The 23304-nt window shown below is 63.7% G+C and overlaps 4 non-coding genes across 4 annotated transcripts; all 4 read right to left on the bottom strand.

Moving 5' to 3' along the window:
* Positions 1–376: 376 nt before the first annotated feature.
* On the bottom strand, positions 377–495 carry LOC131861920 (5S ribosomal RNA). Its single transcript, XR_009360950.1, has one exon. It is a non-coding gene; the product is annotated as a 5S ribosomal RNA (ribosomal RNA).
* A 5917-nt stretch (positions 496–6412) lies between these two features.
* On the bottom strand, positions 6413–6531 carry LOC131862004 (5S ribosomal RNA). Its single transcript, XR_009361033.1, has one exon. It is a non-coding gene; the product is annotated as a 5S ribosomal RNA (ribosomal RNA).
* Positions 6532–12447: 5916 nt separating this feature from the next.
* On the bottom strand, positions 12448–12566 carry LOC131862003 (5S ribosomal RNA). The gene has a single exon (XR_009361032.1). It is a non-coding gene; the product is annotated as a 5S ribosomal RNA (ribosomal RNA).
* A 5916-nt stretch (positions 12567–18482) lies between these two features.
* On the bottom strand, positions 18483–18601 carry LOC131862002 (5S ribosomal RNA). Its single transcript, XR_009361031.1, has one exon. It is a non-coding gene; the product is annotated as a 5S ribosomal RNA (ribosomal RNA).
* Positions 18602–23304: the final 4703 nt, after the last annotated feature.

The raw sequence follows: 23304 nt of genomic DNA, 5'->3' as shown, positions 1-23304 counted from the left end.
CTGCCCCGGCCGCGCACCCGGCCCCGCCCAGCTTCGCTCACCTGTCCCGGGCGTCTGGTGCGTAACCTTAGAGTAAGAAACATCACCGTGCACCTTGGCCAACGTGCGCGACTCGACCGAGCGCGCACTGGCCGAGGTGCACACCGATTTCACCTGGGTGCGCGCGCAGCACCTCGGGCGCACCGGGGTGCGCGCACAACGCCCGGGTTGCACCGTGGCCTGTGTGCTCGGGGCGCCTCGGGTGCGCGCTCGGTGTCGCCCCCGCGCGCGCGGTAGTGCGGGCAGCGCACCCCGGCCCGGCCCGGCCCCGACGAGAACGCAAACGGGCAAAAGGTTTATTCAAATAGCATTGCGACGCCCGGCGAAAAACTAAGAAAGGGTGCAACACCGGGACTTCCCGGGAGGTCACCTATCCCAGTACTACTCCGGCCCAAGCGCGCTTAACTGCGGAGTTCTGATGGGATCCGGTGCACTAACGCTGGTATGATCGCACCCGTTATGAGCTTGTCGCAGTGTGTACTTAGCAAACCGCGACCCACGTGCGAATCCACCCCGGCCACCCACCCCCGTCGAGGTGCACACCCTCCCTCGCGAAGTGCGCCCCGTTCGCCAAGTGTGAGCCCTGCCCGGGTGCGCGCACCTTGCTAGGGCGTCGGGTGTGCACCCGGCCCGGCCTACGTGCGTGCACCTGGACGGGGCGTCGTGTGCGTGCAGTGTCCCGTCTGCAACGCGGTGCCCACACACCACCTCGGGCGCAACGACCTGCGCTCACATGTGGGCCGAGTGCACCTTGGTGCATGTTCGGGGCGCCTCGGGTGCACGCTCGATCTTGCCCCGGTGCACCAAGGCGCTCGGTTTGCCCCGGGTGCGCACTTGGTGCAAGGTGGGCACCCAAAATAGGGATCAAGCACCAAAACACAAGTTTCGGGATGCAAAATGGGACCCAAGGACCACAAATGCGTTCCAAGACCCATGATGGGTCCACGAGAACAAAAATGTGTTCCGAGACTTAATAAACAAATATTGGGTTTTAGGAGAAGAAACATGCTCTGATGCCCAAAACGAGAATCGACCCCGAAAAGGCCACAGGCCAAAAGTGGGATGCGAGACAAAAAAAAATGGGACCCGAGGACCAAAATTGGGTTCCCAGGTCGAAGACAGGGCAACCGGACAAGAAACGACCTCTAAGGCTCGAAATGAGTCCCGACGACTAAAACTTGACAAGAAGCACCCATCAGGCACCCAACTCGACACCCATGGGATGCCGACCCACCCGGGCTTCCACCTAGCACACCTTGGCACCCACCCACCCTCGCACCCAACCTCGCACCCAACTTAGCACCTTTGAACCCACATTGGCACTCACCCTGACCCTGGCACCTTGGAACCCACATTGGCACTCACCTTGACCCTGGCACCCACCTTTGCACTCACCTTGGGACCCACCCTGGCTCCCACCTCGGCACCCACCCAGACACCCACCTTGGTTCCTTGGCACCCACCTTGGATCCTTGGCACCCACCCCGACACCCACCTTGGCACGCAACTTGGCTACTTGCCACCCACCTTGGCTCCTTGACGCCCACCCCGACAACCACCCCGTGACCTACCCTGGCTAGGGTTGGTGCACACCCACCCTGGTGCCCACCTTGGCACCCACCCCATGACCCACCTTGGCACGCACCTTAGTACCCACCCCGTTACCCACCCTAGGACCCACCCCGTGACCCACCTTGGCCAGGGTGGGTGCCTTGGTGCGCACAACTTGCCTGGGCTGCACACCAGGGCGGGCTCAAGATGGCACCCGCGTTCCGTTTTTTTCACTATCTTTCAAAACGGAAATTTTAAAATCTCGTTTTTTTTTTTTTTTTGCCTTTTCTGGAAATTAGTGAAGGCAGCGCATCAAAGGTGCGCAATGCTGGTGCGAACCCGGGAGCGCTCCGATGTGTGCTCCAAGGTGCGGCGTGCACGAAGTCCGAGCCCGGCTTGCCCCGGGTGCGCACCTCGCGTGCACCTTCGCCGGGGTGAGCACCTTGGCTGGGTTGCGCGCCCTGGTGCGCACCAAGGAGCGCTCTGAAGTGTGCTCCAAGGTGCGGCGTGCACGAAGTCGGAGCTCGGTTTGCCCCGGGTGTGCACCTCGGGTGCGCACCTCGCGTGCACCTTCGCTGCGGTGGGCACCTTGGCTGGGTTGCGCGCCTTGGTGGGCACCATGCAGTGCACGAAGTCGGAGCCCGGTTTGCCCCGGGCGCGCACCTCCGCCAGGGTGGGCACCTTGGTGCGCACAACTTGCCTGGGCTGCGCACCAGGAAGGGCTCAAGATGGCACCCGCGTTCCGTTTTTTTCACTATCTTTCAGAACGGAAATTTTAAAATATCGTTTTTTTTTGCCTTTTCTGGAAATTAGTGAAGGCAGCGCATCAAAGGTGCGCAACGCTGGTGCGAACCTGGGAGCGCTCCGATGTGTGCTCCAAGGTGCGGCGTGCACGAAGTCGGAGCCCGGTTTGCCCCGGGTGCGCCCTGGTGGGCACCATGGTGCGCACCAAGGAGCGCTCCGAAGTGTGCTCCAAGGTGCGGCCTGCACGAAGTCGGAGCCCGGTTTGCCCCGGGCGTGCACCGCGGGTGGGCACCTTGGTGCGCATGCCTTGCCTGGGCTGCGCACCAGGGCGGGCTCAAGATGGCACCCGCGTTCCGTTTTTTTCACTATCTTTCAAAACGGAAATTTTAAAATCTCATTTTTTTTTGCCTTTTCTGGAAATTAGTGAAGGCAGCGCATCAAAGGTGCGCACCTCGCTGCCCACCACGGTGCGCAACGCCGGTGGGCACCCGGGAGTGCTTCGAAGTGTGCTCCAAGGTGCTGCGTGCACGTTGTCGGAGCCCGGTTTGCCCCGGGTGCGCACCTCGCGTGCACCTTCGTCGGGGTGGGCACCTTGGCTGGGTTTGCCCCGGCTGCGCTCCGAAGCGGGGTTATTGGAGCGCCGCCTCTTTTTTTGTCGGAGCGTTTGGTGGGGTTTCTCGCATTGGCTCTTCCCAGGCCCGGTTGCCACCCTGGCGCGCACGAAGTCGGAAGTAGGGTTAATTGCCCGGGTGCGCACCTTTGCCAGGGTGGGCACCTTACCTGGGCTGTGCACCAGGGCGGGCTCAAGATGGCACCCGCGTTCCGTTTTTTTCACTATCTTTCAAAACGGAAATTTTAAAATCTCCTCTTTTTTTTGCCTTTTCTGGAAATTAGTGAAGGCAGCGCATCAAAGGTGCGCACCTCGCTGCCCACCTTGGTGTGCTCTGAGGTGCGCACCCGGGAGCGCTACGAAGTGTGCTCCAAGGTGCGGCGTGCACGTTGTCGGAGCCCGGTTTGCCCCGGGTGCGCACCTCGCCTGCACCTTGGCCGGGGTGGGCACCCTCGCTGGGTTTGCCCAGGGTGCGCTCCGAAGCGGGGTTACTGGAGCGCCCCCTCTTTTTTTGTCAGAGCGTTTGGTGGGGTTTCTCGCATTGGCTCTTCCCAGGCCCGGTTGTTGGGTGCGCTCCCACCCTGGCGCGCGCGAAGTTGGAAGTTGGGTTAATTGCCCGGGCGCGCACCTTCGCCAGGGTGGGCACCTTGGTGCGCACACCTTGGCTGGGCTGCGCACCAGGGCGGGCTCAAGATGGCACCAGCATTCCCTTTTTCTCACTATCTTTCAAAACGGAAATTTTAAAATCTCGTTTTTTTTTGCCTTTTATGGAAATTAGTGAAGGCATCGCATCAAAGGTGCGCACCTCGCTGCCCACCTTGGTGTGCTCCGAGGTGCCCACCACGGTGCGCTCCGAGGTGCCCACCACGGTGCGCAACGCCGGTGCGAACCCGGGAGCGCCCCGATGTGTGCTCCAAGGTGCGGCGTGCACGAAGCCGGACCCCGGTTTGCCCCGGGTGCGCACCTCGCGTGCACCTTGGTGCGCACACCTTGGCTGGGTTGCGCGGCCTGGTGGGCACCATGGTGCGCACCAAGGAGCGCTCCGAAGTGTGCTCCAAGGTGCGGCGTGCACGAAGTCCTAGCCCGGTTTGCCCCGGGTGCGCACCTTCGCCGCGGTGGGCACCATGGCGTGCACGAAGTCGGAGCCCGGTTTGCCCCGGGTGCGCACCTCGCGTGCACCTTCGCCGGGGTGGGCACCTCGGCTGGGTTGCGCGCCCTGGTGCGCACCAAGGAGCGCTCCGAAGTGTGCTCCAAGGTGCGGCGTGCACGAAGTCGGAGCCCGGTTTGCCCCGGGTGCGCACCTTCGCCGCGGTGGGCACCCTGGTGCGCACCATGGCGTGCACGAAGTCGGAGCCCGGTTTGCCCCGGGTGCGCACCTCGCGTGCACCTTCGGCGGGGTTGCGCGCCCTGGTGCGCACCAAGGAGCGCTCCGAAGTGTGCTCCAAGGTGCGGCGTGCACGAAGTCGGAGCCCGGTTTGCCCCGGGTGCGCACCTCGCGTGCACCTTCGGCGGGGTTGCGCGCCCTGGTGGGCACCATGGTGCGCACCAAGGAGCGCTCCGAAGTGTGCTCCCAAGGTGCGGCGTGCACGAAGTCGGAGCCCGGTTTGCCCCGGGTGCGCACCTCGCGTGCACCTTCGCCGCGGTGGGCACCATGGCGTGCACGAAGTCGGAGCCCGGTTTGCCCCGGGTGCGCACCTCGCGTGCACCTTCGCCGGGGTGGGCACCTCGGCTGGGTTGCGCGCCCTGGTGCGCACCAAGGAGCGCTCCGAAGTGTGCTCCAAGGTGCGGCGTGCACGAAGTCGGAGCCCGGTTTGCCCCGGGTGCGCACCTCGCGTGCACCTTCGCCGCGGTGGGCACCATGGCGTGCACGAAGTCGGAGCCCGGTTTGCCCCGGGTGCGCACCCCGCGTGCACCTTCGCCGGGGTGGGCACCTCGGCTGGGTTGCGCGCCCTGGTGCGCACCAAGGAGCGCTCCGAAGTGTGCTCCAAGGTGCGGCGTGCACGAAGTCGGAGCCCGGTTTGCCCCGGGTGCGCACCTCGCGTGCACCTTCGCCGCGGTGGGCACCTTGGCTGGGTTGGGCACCATTGAGCGCTCCGAAGTGTGCTCCAAGGTGCGCACCATGGCCCTCCAAGGTGCGCAGCATGGCGTGCACGAAGTCGGAGCCCGGTTTGCCCCGGGTGCGCACCTCGCGTGCACCTTCGCCAGGGTGGGCACCTCGGTGCGCACACCTTCTCAATGTTTTCTTGCCTTTTCTGGAAATTGGTGAAGGCAGCGCATCAAAGGTGCGCACCTCGGTGTGCTCCGAGGTGCGAACCCGAGAGCGCTCCGAGGTGCCCACGAAGTCGAAAGTCGGGTTAATTGCATTGTTTTCCCCGGGTGCGCTCCGAGGTGCGCAACATCGGTGCGCACCAAGGAGGGCTCCGAAGTGTGCTCCAAGGTGCGCACGATTCGGAGCTCGGTTTGCCCGGGGTGCGCACACCTTGGCTGGGTTGCGCACCCTTTGTGCGCTCCAAGGTGCGCACGAAGTCGGAGCTCGGTTTGCCCCGGGTGCGCACCTTCGCCAGGGTGCGCACCTTGATGCGCACGCCTTGGCTGGGCTGCGCACCTTGGTGGGCGCCATGGTGCGCACCTTTCGTGCGCTCCAAGGTGCGCACGAAGTCGGAGCTCGGTTTGCCCCGGGTGCGCACCTTGGTGGGCGCCATGGTGCACTCCGAGGTGCCCAAGATTGGTGCGCACCAAGGAGCGCTCCGAAGTGCGCTCCAAGGTGCGCAGGTGCGCGCGAAGTCGAAAGTTGGGTTAATTGTCCGGTTTGCCTCGGGTGCGCACCTTGCGTGCACCTTCGCCAGGGTGGGCGCCTTGGTGCGCACACCTTGGCTGGGCTGCGCACCCGGGCGCGCACACCTTGGCACCCGCGTTTCCTTCATTTTAAATTTTTTTTTTTTACAATCTCTCAAGTGGGAAATTCTATAATCTCAACTTTTTTTGCCTTTTCAGGAAACTTTTGAATGGAGCGCATCATTGGTGCGCTCCGAAGTGTGCTCCAAGGTGCGCACCTCTGGTGTGCTCCAAAGCTCTCTCCAGCTGCGTGCACCTGCCCCGGCCGCGCACCCGGCCCCGCCCAGCTTCGCTCACCTGTCCCGGGCGTCTGGTGCGGAACCTTAGAGTAAGAAACATCACCGTGCACCTTGGCCAACGTGCGCGACTCGACCGAGCGCGCACTGGCCGAGGTGCACACCGATTTCACCTGGGTGCGCGCGCAGCACCTCGGGCGCACCGGGGTGCGCGCACAACGCCCGGGTTGCACCGTGGCCTGTGTGCTCGGGGCGCCTCGGGTGCGCGCTCGGTGTCGCCCCCGGCGCGCGCGGTAGTGCGGGCAGCGCACCCCGGCCCGGCCCGGCCCCGACGAGAACGCAAACGGGCAAAAGGTTTATTCAAATAGCATTGCGACGCCCGGCGAAAAACTAAGAAAGGGTGCAACACCGGGACTTCCCGGGAGGTCACCCATCCCAGTACTACTCCGGCCCAAGCGCGCTTAACTGCGGAGTTCTGATGGGATCCGGTGCACTAACGCTGGTATGATCGCACCCGTTATGAGCTTGTCGCAGTGTGTACTTAGCAAACCGCGACCCACGTGCGAATCCACCCCGGCCACCCACCCCCGTCGAGGTGCACACCCTCCCTCGCGAAGTGCGCCCCGTTCGCCAAGTGTGAGCCCTGCCCGGGTGCGCGCACCTTGCTAGGGCGTCGGGTGTGCACCCGGCCCGGCCTACGTGCGTGCACCTGGACGGGGCGTCGTGTGCGTGCAGTGTCCCGTCTGCAACGCGGTGCCCACACACCACCTCGGGCGCAACGACCTGCGCTCACATGTGGGCCGAGTGCACCTTGGTGCATGTTCGGGGCGCCTCGGGTGCACGCTCGATCTTGCCCCGGTGCACCAAGGCGCTCGGTTTGCCCCGGGTGCGCACTTGGTGCAAGGTGGGCACCCAAAATAGGGATCAAGCACCAAAACACAAGTTTCGGGATGCAAAATGGGACCCAAGGACCACAAATGCGTTCCAAGACCCATGATGGGTCCACGAGAACAAAAATGTGTTCCGAGACTTAATAAACAAATATTGGGTTTTAGGAGAAGAAACATGCTCTGATGCCCAAAACGAGAATCGACCCCGAAAAGGCCACAGGCCAAAAGTGGGATGCGAGACAAAAAAAAATGGGACCCGAGGACCAAAATTGGGTTCCCAGGTCGAAGACAGGGCAACCGGACAAGAAACGACCTCTAAGGCTCGAAATGAGTCCCGACGACTAAAACTTGACAAGAAGCACCCATCAGGCACCCAACTCGACACCCATGGGATGCCGACCCACCCGGGCTTCCACCTAGCACACCTTGGCACCCACCCACCCTCGCACCCAACCTCGCACCCAACTTAGCACCTTTGAACCCACATTGGCACTCACCCTGACCCTGGCACCTTGGAACCCACATTGGCACTCACCTTGACCCTGGCACCCACCTTTGCACTCACCTTGGGACCCACCCTGGCTCCCACCTCGGCACCCACCCAGACACCCACCTTGGTTCCTTGGCACCCACCTTGGATCCTTGGCACCCACCCCGACACCCACCTTGGCACGCAACTTGGCTACTTGCCACCCACCTTGGCTCCTTGACGCCCACCCCGACAACCACCCCGTGACCTACCCTGGCTAGGGTTGGTGCACACCCACCCTGGTGCCCACCTTGGCACCCACCCCATGACCCACCTTGGCACGCACCTTAGTACCCACCCCGTTACCCACCCTAGGACCCACCCCGTGACCCACCTTGGCCAGGGTGGGTGCCTTGGTGCGCACAACTTGCCTGGGCTGCACACCAGGGCGGGCTCAAGATGGCACCCGCGTTCCGTTTTTTTCACTATCTTTCAAAACGGAAATTTTAAAATCTCGTTTTTTTTTTTTTTTTGCCTTTTCTGGAAATTAGTGAAGGCAGCGCATCAAAGGTGCGCAATGCTGGTGCGAACCCGGGAGCGCTCCGATGTGTGCTCCAAGGTGCGGCGTGCACGAAGTCCGAGCCCGGCTTGCCCCGGGTGCGCACCTCGCGTGCACCTTCGCCGGGGTGAGCACCTTGGCTGGGTTGCGCGCCCTGGTGCGCACCAAGGAGCGCTCTGAAGTGTGCTCCAAGGTGCGGCGTGCACGAAGTCGGAGCTCGGTTTGCCCCGGGTGTGCACCTCGGGTGCGCACCTCGCGTGCACCTTCGCTGCGGTGGGCACCTTGGCTGGGTTGCGCGCCTTGGTGGGCACCATGTAGTGCACGAAGTCGGAGCCCGGTTTGCCCCGGGCGCGCACCTCCGCCAGGGTGGGCACCTTGGTGCGCACAACTTGCCTGGGCTGCGCACCAGGAAGGGCTCAAGATGGCACCCGCGTTCCGTTTTTTTCACTATCTTTCAGAACGGAAATTTTAAAATATCGTTTTTTTTTGCCTTTTCTGGAAATTAGTGAAGGCAGCGCATCAAAGGTGCGCAACGCTGGTGCGAACCTGGGAGCGCTCCGATGTGTGCTCCAAGGTGCGGCGTGCACGAAGTCGGAGCCCGGTTTGCCCCGGGTGCGCCCTGGTGGGCACCATGGTGCGCACCAAGGAGCGCTCCGAAGTGTGCTCCAAGGTGCGGCCTGCACGAAGTCGGAGCCCGGTTTGCCCCGGGCGTGCACCGCGGGTGGGCACCTTGGTGCGCATGCCTTGCCTGGGCTGCGCACCAGGGCGGGCTCAAGATGGCACCCGCGTTCCGTTTTTTTCACTATCTTTCAAAACGGAAATTTTAAAATCTCATTTTTTTTTGCCTTTTCTGGAAATTAGTGAAGGCAGCGCATCAAAGGTGCGCACCTCGCTGCCCACCACGGTGCGCAACGCCGGTGGGCACCCGGGAGTGCTTCGAAGTGTGCTCCAAGGTGCTGCGTGCACGTTGTCGGAGCCCGGTTTGCCCCGGGTGCGCACCTCGCGTGCACCTTCGTCGGGGTGGGCACCTTGGCTGGGTTTGCCCCGGCTGCGCTCCGAAGCGGGGTTATTGGAGCGCCGCCTCTTTTTTTGTCGGAGCGTTTGGTGGGGTTTCTCGCATTGGCTCTTCCCAGGCCCGGTTGCCACCCTGGCGCGCACGAAGTCGGAAGTAGGGTTAATTGCCCGGGTGCGCACCTTTGCCAGGGTGGGCACCTTACCTGGGCTGTGCACCCGGGCGGGCTCAAGATGGCACCCGCGTTCCGTTTTTTTCACTATCTTTCAAAACGGAAATTTTAAAATCTCCTCTTTTTTTTGCCTTTTCTGGAAATTAGTGAAGGCAGCGCATCAAAGGTGCGCACCTCGCTGCCCACCTTGGTGTGCTCTGAGGTGCGCACCCGGGAGCGCTACGAAGTGTGCTCCAAGGTGCGGCGTGCACGTTGTCGGAGCCCGGTTTGCCCCGGGTGCGCACCTCGCCTGCACCTTGGCCGGGGTGGGCACCCTGGCTGGGTTTGCCCAGGGTGCGCTCCGAAGCGGGGTTACTGGAGCGCCCCCTCTTTTTTTGTCAGAGCGTTTGGTGGGGTTTCTCGCATTGGCTCTTCCCAGGCCCGGTTGTTGGGTGCGCTCCCACCCTGGCGCGCGCGAAGTTGGAAGTTGGGTTAATTGCCCGGGCGCGCACCTTCGCCAGGGTGGGCACCTTGGTGCGCACACCTTGGCTGGGCTGCGCACCAGGGCGGGCTCAAGATGGCACCAGCATTCCCTTTTTCTCACTATCTTTCAAAACGGAAATTTTAAAATCTCGTTTTTTTTTGCCTTTTATGGAAATTAGTGAAGGCATCGCATCAAAGGTGCGCACCTCGCTGCCCACCTTGGTGTGCTCCGAGGTGCCCACCACGGTGCGCTCCGAGGTGCCCACCACGGTGCGCAACGCCGGTGCGAACCCGGGAGCGCCCCGATGTGTGCTCCAAGGTGCGGCGTGCACGAAGCCGGACCCCGGTTTGCCCCGGGTGCGCACCTCGCGTGCACCTTGGTGCGCACACCTTGGCTGGGTTGCGCGGCCTGGTGGGCACCATGGTGCGCACCAAGGAGCGCTCCGAAGTGTGCTCCAAGGTGCGGCGTGCACGAAGTCCTAGCCCGGTTTGCCCCGGGTGCGCACCTTCGCCGCGGTGGGCACCATGGCGTGCACGAAGTCGGAGCCCGGTTTGCCCCGGGTGCGCACCTCGCGTGCACCTTCGCCGGGGTGGGCACCTCGGCTGGGTTGCGCGCCCTGGTGCGCACCAAGGAGCGCTCCGAAGTGTGCTCCAAGGTGCGGCGTGCACGAAGTCGGAGCCCGGTTTGCCCCGGGTGCGCACCTTCGCCGCGGTGGGCACCCTGGTGCGCACCATGGCGTGCACGAAGTCGGAGCCCGGTTTGCCCCGGGTGCGCACCTCGCGTGCACCTTCGGCGGGGTTGCGCGCCCTGGTGCGCACCAAGGAGCGCTCCGAAGTGTGCTCCAAGGTGCGGCGTGCACGAAGTCGGAGCCCGGTTTGCCCCGGGTGCGCACCTCGCGTGCACCTTCGGCGGGGTTGCGCGCCCTGGTGGGCACCATGGTGCGCACCAAGGAGCGCTCCGAAGTGTGCTCCAAGGTGCGGCGTGCACGAAGTCGGAGCCCGGTTTGCCCCGGGTGCGCACCTCGCGTGCACCTTCGCCGCGGTGGGCACCATGGCGTGCACGAAGTCGGAGCCCGGTTTGCCCCGGGTGCGCACCTCGCGTGCACCTTCGCCGGGGTGGGCACCTCGGCTGGGTTGCGCGCCCTGGTGCGCACCAAGGAGCGCTCCGAAGTGTGCTCCAAGGTGCGGCGTGCACGAAGTCGGAGCCCGGTTTGCCCCGGGTGCGCACCTCGCGTGCACCTTCGCCGCGGTGGGCACCATGGCGTGCACGAAGTCGGAGCCCGGTTTGCCCCGGGTGCGCACCCCGCGTGCACCTTCGCCGGGGTGGGCACCTCGGCTGGGTTGCGCGCCCTGGTGCGCACCAAGGAGCGCTCCGAAGTGTGCTCCAAGGTGCGGCGTGCACGAAGTCGGAGCCCGGTTTGCCCCGGGTGCGCACCTCGCGTGCACCTTCGCCGCGGTGGGCACCTTGGCTGGGTTGGGCACCATTGAGCGCTCCGAAGTGTGCTCCAAGGTGCGCACCATGGCCCTCCCAGGTGCGCAGCATGGCGTGCACGAAGTCGGAGCCCGGTTTGCCCCGGGTGCGCACCTCGCGTGCACCTTCGCCAGGGTGGGCACCTCGGTGCGCACACCTTCTCAATGTTTTCTTGCCTTTTCTGGAAATTGGTGAAGGCAGCGCATCAAAGGTGCGCACCTCGGTGTGCTCCGAGGTGCGAACCCGAGAGCGCTCCGAGGTGCCCACGAAGTCGAAAGTCGGGTTAATTGCATTGTTTTCCCCGGGTGCGCTCCGAGGTGCGCAACATCGGTGCGCACCAAGGAGGGCTCCGAAGTGTGCTCCAAGGTGCGCACGATTCGGAGCTCGGTTTGCCCGGGGTGCGCACACCTTGGCTGGGTTGCGCACCCTTTGTGCGCTCCAAGGTGCGCACGAAGTCGGAGCTCGGTTTGCCCCGGGTGCGCACCTTCGCCAGGGTGCGCACCTTGATGCGCACGCCTTGGCTGGGCTGCGCACCTTGGTGGGCGCCATGGTGCGCACCTTTCGTGCGCTCCAAGGTGCGCACGAAGTCGGAGCTCGGTTTGCCCCGGGTGCGCACCTTGGTGGGCGCCATGGTGCACTCCGAGGTGCCCAAGATTGGTGCGCACCAAGGAGCGCTCCGAAGTGCGCTCCAAGGTGCGCAGGTGCGCGCGAAGTCGAAAGTTGGGTTAATTGTCCGGTTTGCCTCGGGTGCGCACCTTGCGTGCACCTTCGCCAGGGTGGGCGCCTTGGTGCGCACACCTTGGCTGGGCTGCGCACCCGGGCGCGCACACCTTGGCACCCGCGTTTCCTTCATTTTAAATTTTTTTTTTTTACAATCTCTCAAGTGGGAAATTCTATAATCTCAACTTTTTTTGCCTTTTCAGGAAACTTTTGAATGGAGCGCATCATTGGTGCGCTCCGAAGTGTGCTCCAAGGTGCGCACCTCTGGTGTGCTCCAAAGCTCTCTCCAGCTGCGTGCACCTGCCCCGGCCGCGCACCCGGCCCCGCCCAGCTTCGCTCACCTGTCCCGGGCGTCTGGTGCGGAACCTTAGAGTAAGAAACATCACCGTGCACCTTGGCCAACGTGCGCGACTCGACCGAGCGCGCACTGGCCGAGGTGCACACCGATTTCACCTGGGTGCGCGCGCAGCACCTCGGGCGCACCGGGGTGCGCGCACAACGCCCGGGTTGCACCGTGGCCTGTGTGCTCGGGGCGCCTCGGGTGCGCGCTCGGTGTCGCCCCCCGCGCGCGCGGTAGTGCGGGCAGCGCACCCCGGCCCGGCCCGGCCCCGACGAGAACGCAAACGGGCAAAAGGTTTATTCAAATAGCATTGCGACGCCCGGCGAAAAACTAAAAAAGGGTGCAACACCGGGACTTCCCGGGAGGTCACCCATCCCAGTACTACTCCGGCCCAAGCGCGCTTAACTGCGGAGTTCTGATGGGATCCGGTGCACTAACGCTGGTATGATCGCACCCGTTATGAGCTTGTCGCAGTGTGTACTTAGCAAACCGCGACCCACGTGCGAATCCACCCCGGCCACCCACCCCCGTCGAGGTGCACACCCTCCCTCGCGAAGTGCGCCCCGTTCGCCAAGTGTGAGCCCTGCCCGGGTGCGCGCACCTTGCTAGGGCGTCGGGTGTGCACCCGGCCCGGCCTACGTGCGTGCACCTGGACGGGGCGTCGTGTGCGTGCAGTGTCCCGTCTGCAACGCGGTGCCCACACACCACCTCGGGCGCAACGACCTGCGCTCACATGTGGGCCGAGTGCACCTTGGTGCATGTTCGGGGCGCCTCGGGTGCACGCTCGATCTTGCCCCGGTGCACCAAGGCGCTCGGTTTGCCCCGGGTGCGCACTTGGTGCAAGGTGGGCACCCAAAATAGGGATCAAGCACCAAAACACAAGTTTCGGGATGCAAAATGGGACCCAAGGACCACAAATGCGTTCCAAGACCCATGATGGGTCCACGAGAACAAAAATGTGTTCCGAGACTTAATAAACAAATATTGGGTTTTAGGAGAAGAAACATGCTCTGATGCCCAAAACGAGAATCGACCCCGAAAAGGCCACAGGCCAAAAGTGGGATGCGAGACAAAAAAAAATGGGACCCGAGGACCAAAATTGGGTTCCCAGGTCGAAGACAGGGCAACCGGACAAGAAACGACCTCTAAGGCTCGAAATGAGTCCCGACGACTAAAACTTGACAAGAAGCACCCATCAGGCACCCAACTCGACACCCATGGGATGCCGACCCACCCGGGCTTCCACCTAGCACACCTTGGCACCCACCCACCCTCGCACCCAACCTCGCACCCAACTTAGCACCTTTGAACCCACATTGGCACTCACCCTGACCCTGGCACCTTGGAACCCACATTGGCACTCACCTTGACCCTGGCACCCACCTTTGCACTCACCTTGGGACCCACCCTGGCTCCCACCTCGGCACCCACCCAGACACCCACCTTGGTTCCTTGGCACCCACCTTGGATCCTTGGCACCCACCCCGACACCCACCTTGGCACGCAACTTGGCTACTTGCCACCCACCTTGGCTCCTTGACGCCCACCCCGACAACCACCCCGTGACCTACCCTGGCTAGGGTTGGTGCACACCCACCCTGGTGCCCACCTTGGCACCCACCCCATGACCCACCTTGGCACGCACCTTAGTACCCACCCCGTTACCCACCCTAGGACCCACCCCGTGACCCACCTTGGCCAGGGTGGGTGCCTTGGTGCGCACAACTTGCCTGGGCTGCACACCAGGGCGGGCTCAAGATGGCACCCGCGTTCCGTTTTTTTCACTATCTTTCAAAACGGAAATTTTAAAATCTCGTTTTTTTTTTTTTTTTGCCTTTTCTGGAAATTAGTGAAGGCAGCGCATCAAAGGTGCGCAATGCTGGTGCGAACCCGGGAGCGCTCCGATGTGTGCTCCAAGGTGCGGCGTGCACGAAGTCCGAGCCCGGCTTGCCCCGGGTGCGCACCTCGCGTGCACCTTCGCCGGGGTGAGCACCTTGGCTGGGTTGCGCGCCCTGGTGCGCACCAAGGAGCGCTCTGAAGTGTGCTCCAAGGTGCGGCGTGCACGAAGTCGGAGCTCGGTTTGCCCCGGGTGTGCACCTCGGGTGCGCACCTCGCGTGCACCTTCGCTGCGGTGGGCACCTTGGCTGGGTTGCGCGCCTTGGTGGGCACCATGCAGTGCACGAAGTCGGAGCCCGGTTTGCCCCGGGCGCGCACCTCCGCCAGGGTGGGCACCTTGGTGCGCACAACTTGCCTGGGCTGCGCACCAGGAAGGGCTCAAGATGGCACCCGCGTTCCGTTTTTTTCACTATCTTTCAGAACGGAAATTTTAAAATATCGTTTTTTTTTGCCTTTTCTGGAAATTAGTGAAGGCAGCGCATCAAAGGTGCGCAACGCTGGTGCGAACCTGGGAGCGCTCCGATGTGTGCTCCAAGGTGCGGCGTGCACGAAGTCGGAGCCCGGTTTGCCCCGGGTGCGCCCTGGTGGGCACCATGGTGCGCACCAAGGAGCGCTCCGAAGTGTGCTCCAAGGTGCGGCCTGCACGAAGTCGGAGCCCGGTTTGCCCCGGGCGTGCACCGCGGGTGGGCACCTTGGTGCGCATGCCTTGCCTGGGCTGCGCACCAGGGCGGGCTCAAGATGGCACCCGCGTTCCGTTTTTTTCACTATCTTTCAAAACGGAAATTTTAAAATCTCATTTTTTTTTGCCTTTTCTGGAAATTAGTGAAGGCAGCGCATCAAAGGTGCGCACCTCGCTGCCCACCACGGTGCGCAACGCCGGTGGGCACCCGGGAGTGCTTCGAAGTGTGCTCCAAGGTGCTGCGTGCACGTTGTCGGAGCCCGGTTTGCCCCGGGTGCGCACCTCGCGTGCACCTTCGTCGGGGTGGGCACCTTGGCTGGGTTTGCCCCGGCTGCGCTCCGAAGCGGGGTTATTGGAGCGCCGCCTCTTTTTTTGTCGGAGCGTTTGGTGGGGTTTCTCGCATTGGCTCTTCCCAGGCCCGGTTGCCACCCTGGCGCGCACGAAGTCGGAAGTAGGGTTAATTGCCCGGGTGCGCACCTTTGCCAGGGTGGGCACCTTACCTGGGCTGTGCACCAGGGCGGGCTCAAGATGGCACCCGCGTTCCGTTTTTTTCACTATCTTTCAAAACGGAAATTTTAAAATCTCCTCTTTTTTTTGCCTTTTCTGGAAATTAGTGAAGGCAGCGCATCAAAGGTGCGCACCTCGCTGCCCACCTTGGTGTGCTCTGAGGTGCGCACCCGGGAGCGCTACGAAGTGTGCTCCAAGGTGCGGCGTGCACGTTGTCGGAGCCCGGTTTGCCCCGGGTGCGCACCTCGCCTGCACCTTGGCCGGGGTGGGCACCCTCGCTGGGTTTGCCCAGGGTGCGCTCCGAAGCGGGGTTACTGGAGCGCCCCCTCTTTTTTTGTCAGAGCGTTTGGTGGGGTTTCTCGCATTGGCTCTTCCCAGGCCCGGTTGTTGGGTGCGCTCCCACCCTGGCGCGCGCGAAGTTGGAAGTTGGGTTAATTGCCCGGGCGCGCACCTTCGCCAGGGTGGGCACCTTGGTGCGCACACCTTGGCTGGGCTGCGCACCAGGGCGGGCTCAAGATGGCACCAGCATTCCCTTTTTCTCACTATCTTTCAAAACGGAAATTTTAAAATCTCGTTTTTTTTTGCCTTTTATGGAAATTAGTGAAGGCATCGCATCAAAGGTGCGCACCTCGCTGCCCACCTTGGTGTGCTCCGAGGTGCCCACCACGGTGCGCTCCGAGGTGCCCACCACGGTGCGCAACGCCGGTGCGAACCCGGGAGCGCCCCGATGTGTGCTCCAAGGTGCGGCGTGCACGAAGCCGGACCCCGGTTTGCCCCGGGTGCGCACCTCGCGTGCACCTTGGTGCGCACACCTTGGCTGGGTTGCGCGGCCTGGTGGGCACCATGGTGCGCACCAAGGAGCGCTCCAAAGTGTGCTCCAAGGTGCGGCGTGCACGAAGTCCTAGCCCGGTTTGCCCCGGGTGCGCACCTTCGCCGCGGTGGGCACCATGGCGTGCACGAAGTCGGAGCCCGGTTTGCCCCGGGTGCGCACCTCGCGTGCACCTTCGCCGGGGTGGGCACCTCGGCTGGGTTGCGCGCCCTGGTGCGCACCAAGGAGCGCTCCGAAGTGTGCTCCAAGGTGCGGCGTGCACGAAGTCGGAGCCCGGTTTGCCCCGGGTGCGCACCTTCGCCGCGGTGGGCACCCTGGTGCGCACCATGGCGTGCACGAAGTCGGAGCCCGGTTTGCCCCGGGTGCGCACCTCGCGTGCACCTTCGGCGGGGTTGCGCGCCCTGGTGCGCACCAAGGAGCGCTCCGAAGTGTGCTCCAAGGTGCGGCGTGCACGAAGTCGGAGCCCGGTTTGCCCCGGGTGCGCACCTCGCGTGCACCTTCGGCGGGGTTGCGCGCCCTGGTGGGCACCATGGTGCGCACCAAGGAGCGCTCCGAAGTGTGCTCCAAGGTGCGGCGTGCACGAAGTCGGAGCCCGGTTTGCCCCGGGTGCGCACCTCGCGTGCACCTTCGCCGCGGTGGGCACCATGGCGTGCACGAAGTCGGAGCCCGGTTTGCCCCGGGTGCGCACCTCGCGTGCACCTTCGCCGGGGTGGGCACCTCGGCTGGGTTGCGCGCCCTGGTGCGCACCAAGGAGCGCTCCGAAGTGTGCTCCAAGGTGCGGCGTGCACGAAGTCGGAGCCCGGTTTGCCCCGGGTGCGCACCTCGCGTGCACCTTCGCCGCGGTGGGCACCATGGCGTGCACGAAGTCGGAGCCCGGTTTGCCCCGGGTGCGCACCCCGCGTGCACCTTCGCCGGGGTGGGCACCTCGGCTGGGTTGCGCGCCCTGGTGCGCACCAAGGAGCGCTCCGAAGTGTGCTCCAAGGTGCGGCGTGCACGAAGTCGGAGCCCGGTTTGCCCCGGGTGCGCACCTCGCGTGCACCTTCGCCGCGGTGGGCACCTTGGCTGGGTTGGGCACCATTGAGCGCTCCGAAGTGTGCTCCAAGGTGCGCACCATGGCCCTCCAAGGTGCGCAGCATGGCGTGCACGAAGTCGGAGCCCGGTTTGCCCCGGGTGCGCACCTCGCGTGCACCTTCGCCAGGGTGGGCACCTCGGTGCGCACACCTTCTCAATGTTTTCTTGCCTTTTCTGGAAATTGGTGAAGGCAGCGCATCAAAGGTGCGCACCTCGGTGTGCTCCGAGGTGCGAACCCGAGAGCGCTCCGAGGTGCCCACGAAGTCGAAAGTCGGGTTAATTGCATTGTTTTCCCCGGGTGCGCTCCGAGGTGCGCAACATCGGTGCGCACCAAGGAGGGCTCCGAAGTGTGCTCCAAGGTGCGCACGATTCGGAGCTCGGTTTGCCCGGGGTGCGCACACCTTGGCTGGGTTGCGCACCCTTTGTGCGCTCCAAGGTGCGCACGAAGTCGGAGCTCGGTTTGCCCCGGGTGCGCACCTTCGCCAGGGTGCGCACCTTGATGCGCACGCCTTGGCTGGGCTGCGCACCTTGGTGGGCGCCATGGTGCACACCTTTCGTGCGCTCCAAGGTGCGCACGAAGTCGGAGCTCGGTTTGCCCCGGGTGCGCACCTTGGTGGGCGCCATGGTGCACTCCGAGGTGCCCAAGATTGGTGCGCACCAAGGAGCGCTCCGAAGTGCGCTCCAAGGTGCGCAGGTGCGCGCGAAGTCGAAAGTTGGGTTAATTGTCCGGTTTGCCTCGGGTGCGCACCTTGCGTGCACCTTCGCCAGGGTGGGCGCCTTGGTGCGCACACCTTGGCTGGGCTGCGCACCCGGGCGCGCACACCTTGGCACCCGCGTTTCCTTCATTTTAAATTTTTTTTTTTTACAATCTCTCAAGTGGGAAATTCTATAATCTCAACTTTTTTTGCCTTTTCAGGAAACTTTTGAATGGAGCGCATCATTGGTGCGCTCCGAAGTGTGCTCCAAGGTGCGCACCTCTGGTGTGCTCCAAAGCTCTCTCCAGCTGCGTGCACCTGCCCCGGCCGCGCACCCGGCCCCGCCCAGCTTCGCTCACCTGTCCCGGGCGTCTGGTGCGGAACCTTAGAGTAAGAAACATCACCGTGCACCTTGGCCAACGTGCGCGACTCGACCGAGCGCGCACTGGCCGAGGTGCACACCGATTTCACCTGGGTGCGCGCGCAGCACCTCGGGCGCACCGGGGTGCGCGCACAACGCCCGGGTTGCACCGTGGCCTGTGTGCTCGGGGCGCCTCGGGTGCGCGCTCGGTGTCGCCCCCCGCGCGCGCGGTAGTGCGGGCAGCGCACCCCGGCCCGGCCCGGCCCCGACGAGAACGCAAACGGGCAAAAGGTTTATTCAAATAGCATTGCGACGCCCGGCGAAAAACTAAGAAAGGGTGCAACACCGGGACTTCCCGGGAGGTCACCCATCCCAGTACTACTCCGGCCCAAGCGCGCTTAACTGCGGAGTTCTGATGGGATCCGGTGCACTAACGCTGGTATGATCGCACCCGTTATGAGCTTGTCGCAGTGTGTACTTAGCAAACCGCGACCCACGTGCGAATCCACCCCGGCCACCCACCCCCGTCGAGGTGCACACCCTCCCTCGCGAAGTGCGCCCCGTTCGCCAAGTGTGAGCCCTGCCCGGGTGCGCGCACCTTGCTAGGGCGTCGGGTGTGCACCCGGCCCGGCCTACGTGCGTGCACCTGGACGGGGCGTCGTGTGCGTGCAGTGTCCCGTCTGCAACGCGGTGCCCACACACCACCTCGGGCGCAACGACCTGCGCTCACATGTGGGCCGAGTGCACCTTGGTGCATGTTCGGGGCGCCTCGGGTGCACGCTCGATCTTGCCCCGGTGCACCAAGGCGCTCGGTTTGCCCCGGGTGCGCACTTGGTGCAAGGTGGGCACCCAAAATAGGGATCAAGCACCAAAACACAAGTTTCGGGATGCAAAATGGGACCCAAGGACCACAAATGCGTTCCAAGACCCATGATGGGTCCACGAGAACAAAAATGTGTTCCGAGACTTAATAAACAAATATTGGGTTTTAGGAGAAGAAACATGCTCTGATGCCCAAAACGAGAATCGACCCCGAAAAGGCCACAGGCCAAAAGTGGGATGCGAGACAAAAAAAAATGGGACCCGAGGACCAAAATTGGGTTCCCAGGTCGAAGACAGGGCAACCGGACAAGAAACGACCTCTAAGGCTCGAAATGAGTCCCGACGACTAAAACTTGACAAGAAGCACCCATCAGGCACCCAACTCGACACCCATGGGATGCCGACCCACCCGGGCTTCCACCTAGCACACCTTGGCACCCACCCACCCTCGCACCCAACCTCGCACCCAACTTAGCACCTTTGAACCCACATTGGCACTCACCCTGACCCTGGCACCTTGGAACCCACATTGGCACTCACCTTGACCCTGGCACCCACCTTTGCACTCACCTTGGGACCCACCCTGGCTCCCACCTCGGCACCCACCCAGACACCCACCTTGGTTCCTTGGCACCCACCTTGGATCCTTGGCACCCACCCCGACACCCACCTTGGCACGCAACTTGGCTACTTGCCACCCACCTTGGCTCCTTGACGCCCACCCCGACAACCACCCCGTGACCTACCCTGGCTAGGGTTGGTGCACACCCACCCTGGTGCCCACCTTGGCACCCACCCCATGACCCACCTTGGCACGCACCTTAGTACCCACCCCGTTACCCACCCTAGGACCCACCCCGTGACCCACCTTGGCCAGGGTGGGTGCCTTGGTGCGCACAACTTGCCTGGGCTGCACACCAGGGCGGGCTCAAGATGGCACCCGCGTTCCGTTTTTTTCACTATCTTTCAAAACGGAAATTTTAAAATCTCGTTTTTTTTTTTTTTTTGCCTTTTCTGGAAATTAGTGAAGGCAGCGCATCAAAGGTGCGCAATGCTGGTGCGAACCCGGGAGCGCTCCGATGTGTGCTCCAAGGTGCGGCGTGCACGAAGTCCGAGCCCGGCTTGCCCCGGGTGCGCACCTCGCGTGCACCTTCGCCGGGGTGAGCACCTTGGCTGGGTTGCGCGCCCTGGTGCGCACCAAGGAGCGCTCTGAAGTGTGCTCCAAGGTGCGGCGTGCACGAAGTCGGAGCTCGGTTTGCCCCGGGTGTGCACCTCGGGTGCGCACCTCGCGTGCACCTTCGCTGCGGTGGGCACCTTGGCTGGGTTGCGCGCCTTGGTGGGCACCATGCAGTGCACGAAGTCGGAGCCCGGTTTGCCCCGGGCGCGCACCTCCGCCAGGGTGGGCACCTTGGTGCGCACAACTTGCCTGGGCTGCGCACCAGGAAGGGCTCAAGATGGCACCCGCGTTCCGTTTTTTTCACTATCTTTCAGAACGGAAATTTTAAAATATCGTTTTTTTTTGCCTTTTCTGGAAATTAGTGAAGGCAGCGCATCAAAGGTGCGCAACGCTGGTGCGAACCTGGGAGCGCTCCGATGTGTGCTCCAAGGTGCGGCGTGCACGAAGTCGGAGCCCGGTTTGCCCCGGGTGCGCCCTGGTGGGCACCATGGTGCGCACCAAGGAGCGCTCCGAAGTGTGCTCCAAGGTGCGGCCTGCACGAAGTCGGAGCCCGGTTTGCCCCGGGCGTGCACCGCGGGTGGGCACCTTGGTGCGCATGCCTTGCCTGGGCTGCGCACCAGGGCGGGCTCAAGATGGCACCCGCGTTCCGTTTTTTTCACTATCTTTCAAAACGGAAATTTTAAAATCTCATTTTTTTTTGCCTTTTCTGGAAATTAGTGAAGGCAGCGCATCAAAGGTGCGCACCTCGCTGCCCACCACGGTGCGCAACGCCGGTGGGCACCCGGGAGTGCTTCGAAGTGTGCTCCAAGGTGCTGCGTGCACGTTGTCGGAGCCCGGTTTGCCCCGGGTGCGCACCTCGCGTGCACCTTCGTCGGGGTGGGCACCTTGGCTGGGTTTGCCCCGGCTGCGCTCCGAAGCGGGGTTATTGGAGCGCCGCCTCTTTTTTTGTCGGAGCGTTTGGTGGGGTTTCTCGCATTGGCTCTTCCCAGGCCCGGTTGCCACCCTGGCGCGCACGAAGTCGGAAGTAGGGTTAATTGCCCGGGTGCGCACCTTTGCCAGGGTGGGCACCTTACCTGGGCTGTGCACCCGGGCGGGCTCAAGATGGCACCCGCGTTCCGTTTTTTTCACTATCTTTCAAAACGGAAATTTTAAAATCTCCTCTTTTTTTTGCCTTTTCTGGAAATTAGTGAAGGCAGCGCATCAAAGGTGCGCACCTCGCTGCCCACCTTGGTGTGCTCTGAGGTGCGCACCCGGGAGCGCTACGAAGTGTGCTCCAAGGTGCGGCGTGCACGTTGTCGGAGCCCGGTTTGCCCCGGGTGCGCACCTCGCCTGCACCTTGGCCGGGGTGGGCACCCTGGCTGGGTTTGCCCAGGGTGCGCTCCGAAGCGGGGTTACTGGAGCGCCCCCTCTTTTTTTGTCAGAGCGTTTGGTGGGGTTTCTCGCATTGGCTCTTCCCAGGCCCGGTTGTTGGGTGCGCTCCCACCCTGGCGCGCGCGAAGTTGGAAGTTGGGTTAATTGCCCGGGCGCGCACCTTCGCCAGGGTGGGCACCTTGGTGCGCACACCTTGGCTGGGCTGCGCACCAGGGCGGGCTCAAGATGGCACCAGCATTCCCTTTTTCTCACTATCTTTCAAAACGGAAATTTTAAAATCTCGTTTTCTTTTGCCTTTTATGGAAATTAGTGAAGGCATCGCATCAAAGGTGCGCACCTCGCTGCCCACCTTGGTGTGCTCCGAGGTGCCCACCACGGTGCGCTCCGAGGTGCCCACCACGGTGCGCAACGCCGGTGCGAACCCGGGAGCGCCCCGATGTGTGCTCCAAGGTGCGGCGTGCACGAAGCCGGACCCCGGTTTGCCCCGGGTGCGCACCTCGCGTGCACCTTGGTGCGCACACCTTGGCTGGGTTGCGCGGCCTGGTGGGCACCATGGTGCGCACCAAGGAGCGCTCCGAAGTGTGCTCCAAGGTGCGGCGTGCACGAAGTCCTAGCCCGGTTTGCCCCGGGTGCGCACCTTCGCCGCGGTGGGCACCATGGCGTGCACGAAGTCGGAGCCCGGTTTGCCCCGGGTGCGCACCTCGCGTGCACCTTCGCCGGGGTGGGCACCTCGGCTGGGTTGCGCGCCCTGGTGCGCACCAAGGAGCGCTCCGAAGTGTGCTCCAAGGTGCGGCGTGCACGAAGTCGGAGCCCGGTTTGCCCCGGGTGCGCACCTTCGCCGCGGTGGGCACCCTGGTGCGCACCATGGCGTGCACGAAGTCGGAGCCCGGTTTGCCCCGGGTGCGCACCTCGCGTGCACCTTCGGCGGGGTTGCGCGCCCTGGTGCGCACCAAGGAGCGCTCCGAAGTGTGCTCCAAGGTGCGGCGTGCACGAAGTCGGAGCCCGGTTTGCCCCGGGTGCGCACCTCGCGTGCACCTTCGGCGGGGTTGCGCGCCCTGGTGGGCACCATGGTGCGCACCAAGGAGCGCTCCGAAGTGTGCTCCAAGGTGCGGCGTGCACGAAGTCGGAGCCCGGTTTGCCCCGGGTGCGCACCTCGCGTGCACCTTCGCCGCGGTGGGCACCATGGCGTGCACGAAGTCGGAGCCCGGTTTGCCCCGGGTGCGCACCTCGCGTGCACCTTCGCCGGGGTGGGCACCTCGGCTGGGTTGCGCGCCCTGGTGCGCACCAAGGAGCGCTCCGAAGTGTGCTCCAAGGTGCGGCGTGCACGAAGTCGGAGCCCGGTTTGCCCCGGGTGCGCACCTCGCGTGCACCTTCGCCGCGGTGGGCACCATGGCGTGCACGAAGTCGGAGCCCGGTTTGCCCCGGGTGCGCACCCCGCGTGCACCTTCGCCGGGGTGGGCACCTCGGCTGGGTTGCGCGCCCTGGTGCGCACCAAGGAGCGCTCCGAAGTGTGCTCCAAGGTGCGGCGTGCACGAAGTCGGAGCCCGGTTTGCCCCGGGTGCGCACCTCGCGTGCACCTTCGCCGCGGTGGGCACCTTGGCTGGGTTGGGCACCATTGAGCGCTCCGAAGTGTGCTCCAAGGTGCGCACCATGGCCCTCCAAGGTGCGCAGCATGGCGTGCACGAAGTCGGAGCCCGGTTTGCCCCGGGTGCGCACCTCGCGTGCACCTTCGCCAGGGTGGGCACCTCGGTGCGCACACCTTCTCAATGTTTTCTTGCCTTTTCTG

Source organism: Cryptomeria japonica, unplaced genomic scaffold, assembly GCF_030272615.1.
Source record: "Cryptomeria japonica unplaced genomic scaffold, Sugi_1.0 HiC_scaffold_34, whole genome shotgun sequence".
NCBI classification, from domain to species: domain Eukaryota; kingdom Viridiplantae; phylum Streptophyta; class Pinopsida; order Cupressales; family Cupressaceae; genus Cryptomeria; species Cryptomeria japonica.
Note: the sequence above shows the minus strand (reverse complement) of the source record. Positions and strands in the feature narration are given on the sequence as shown.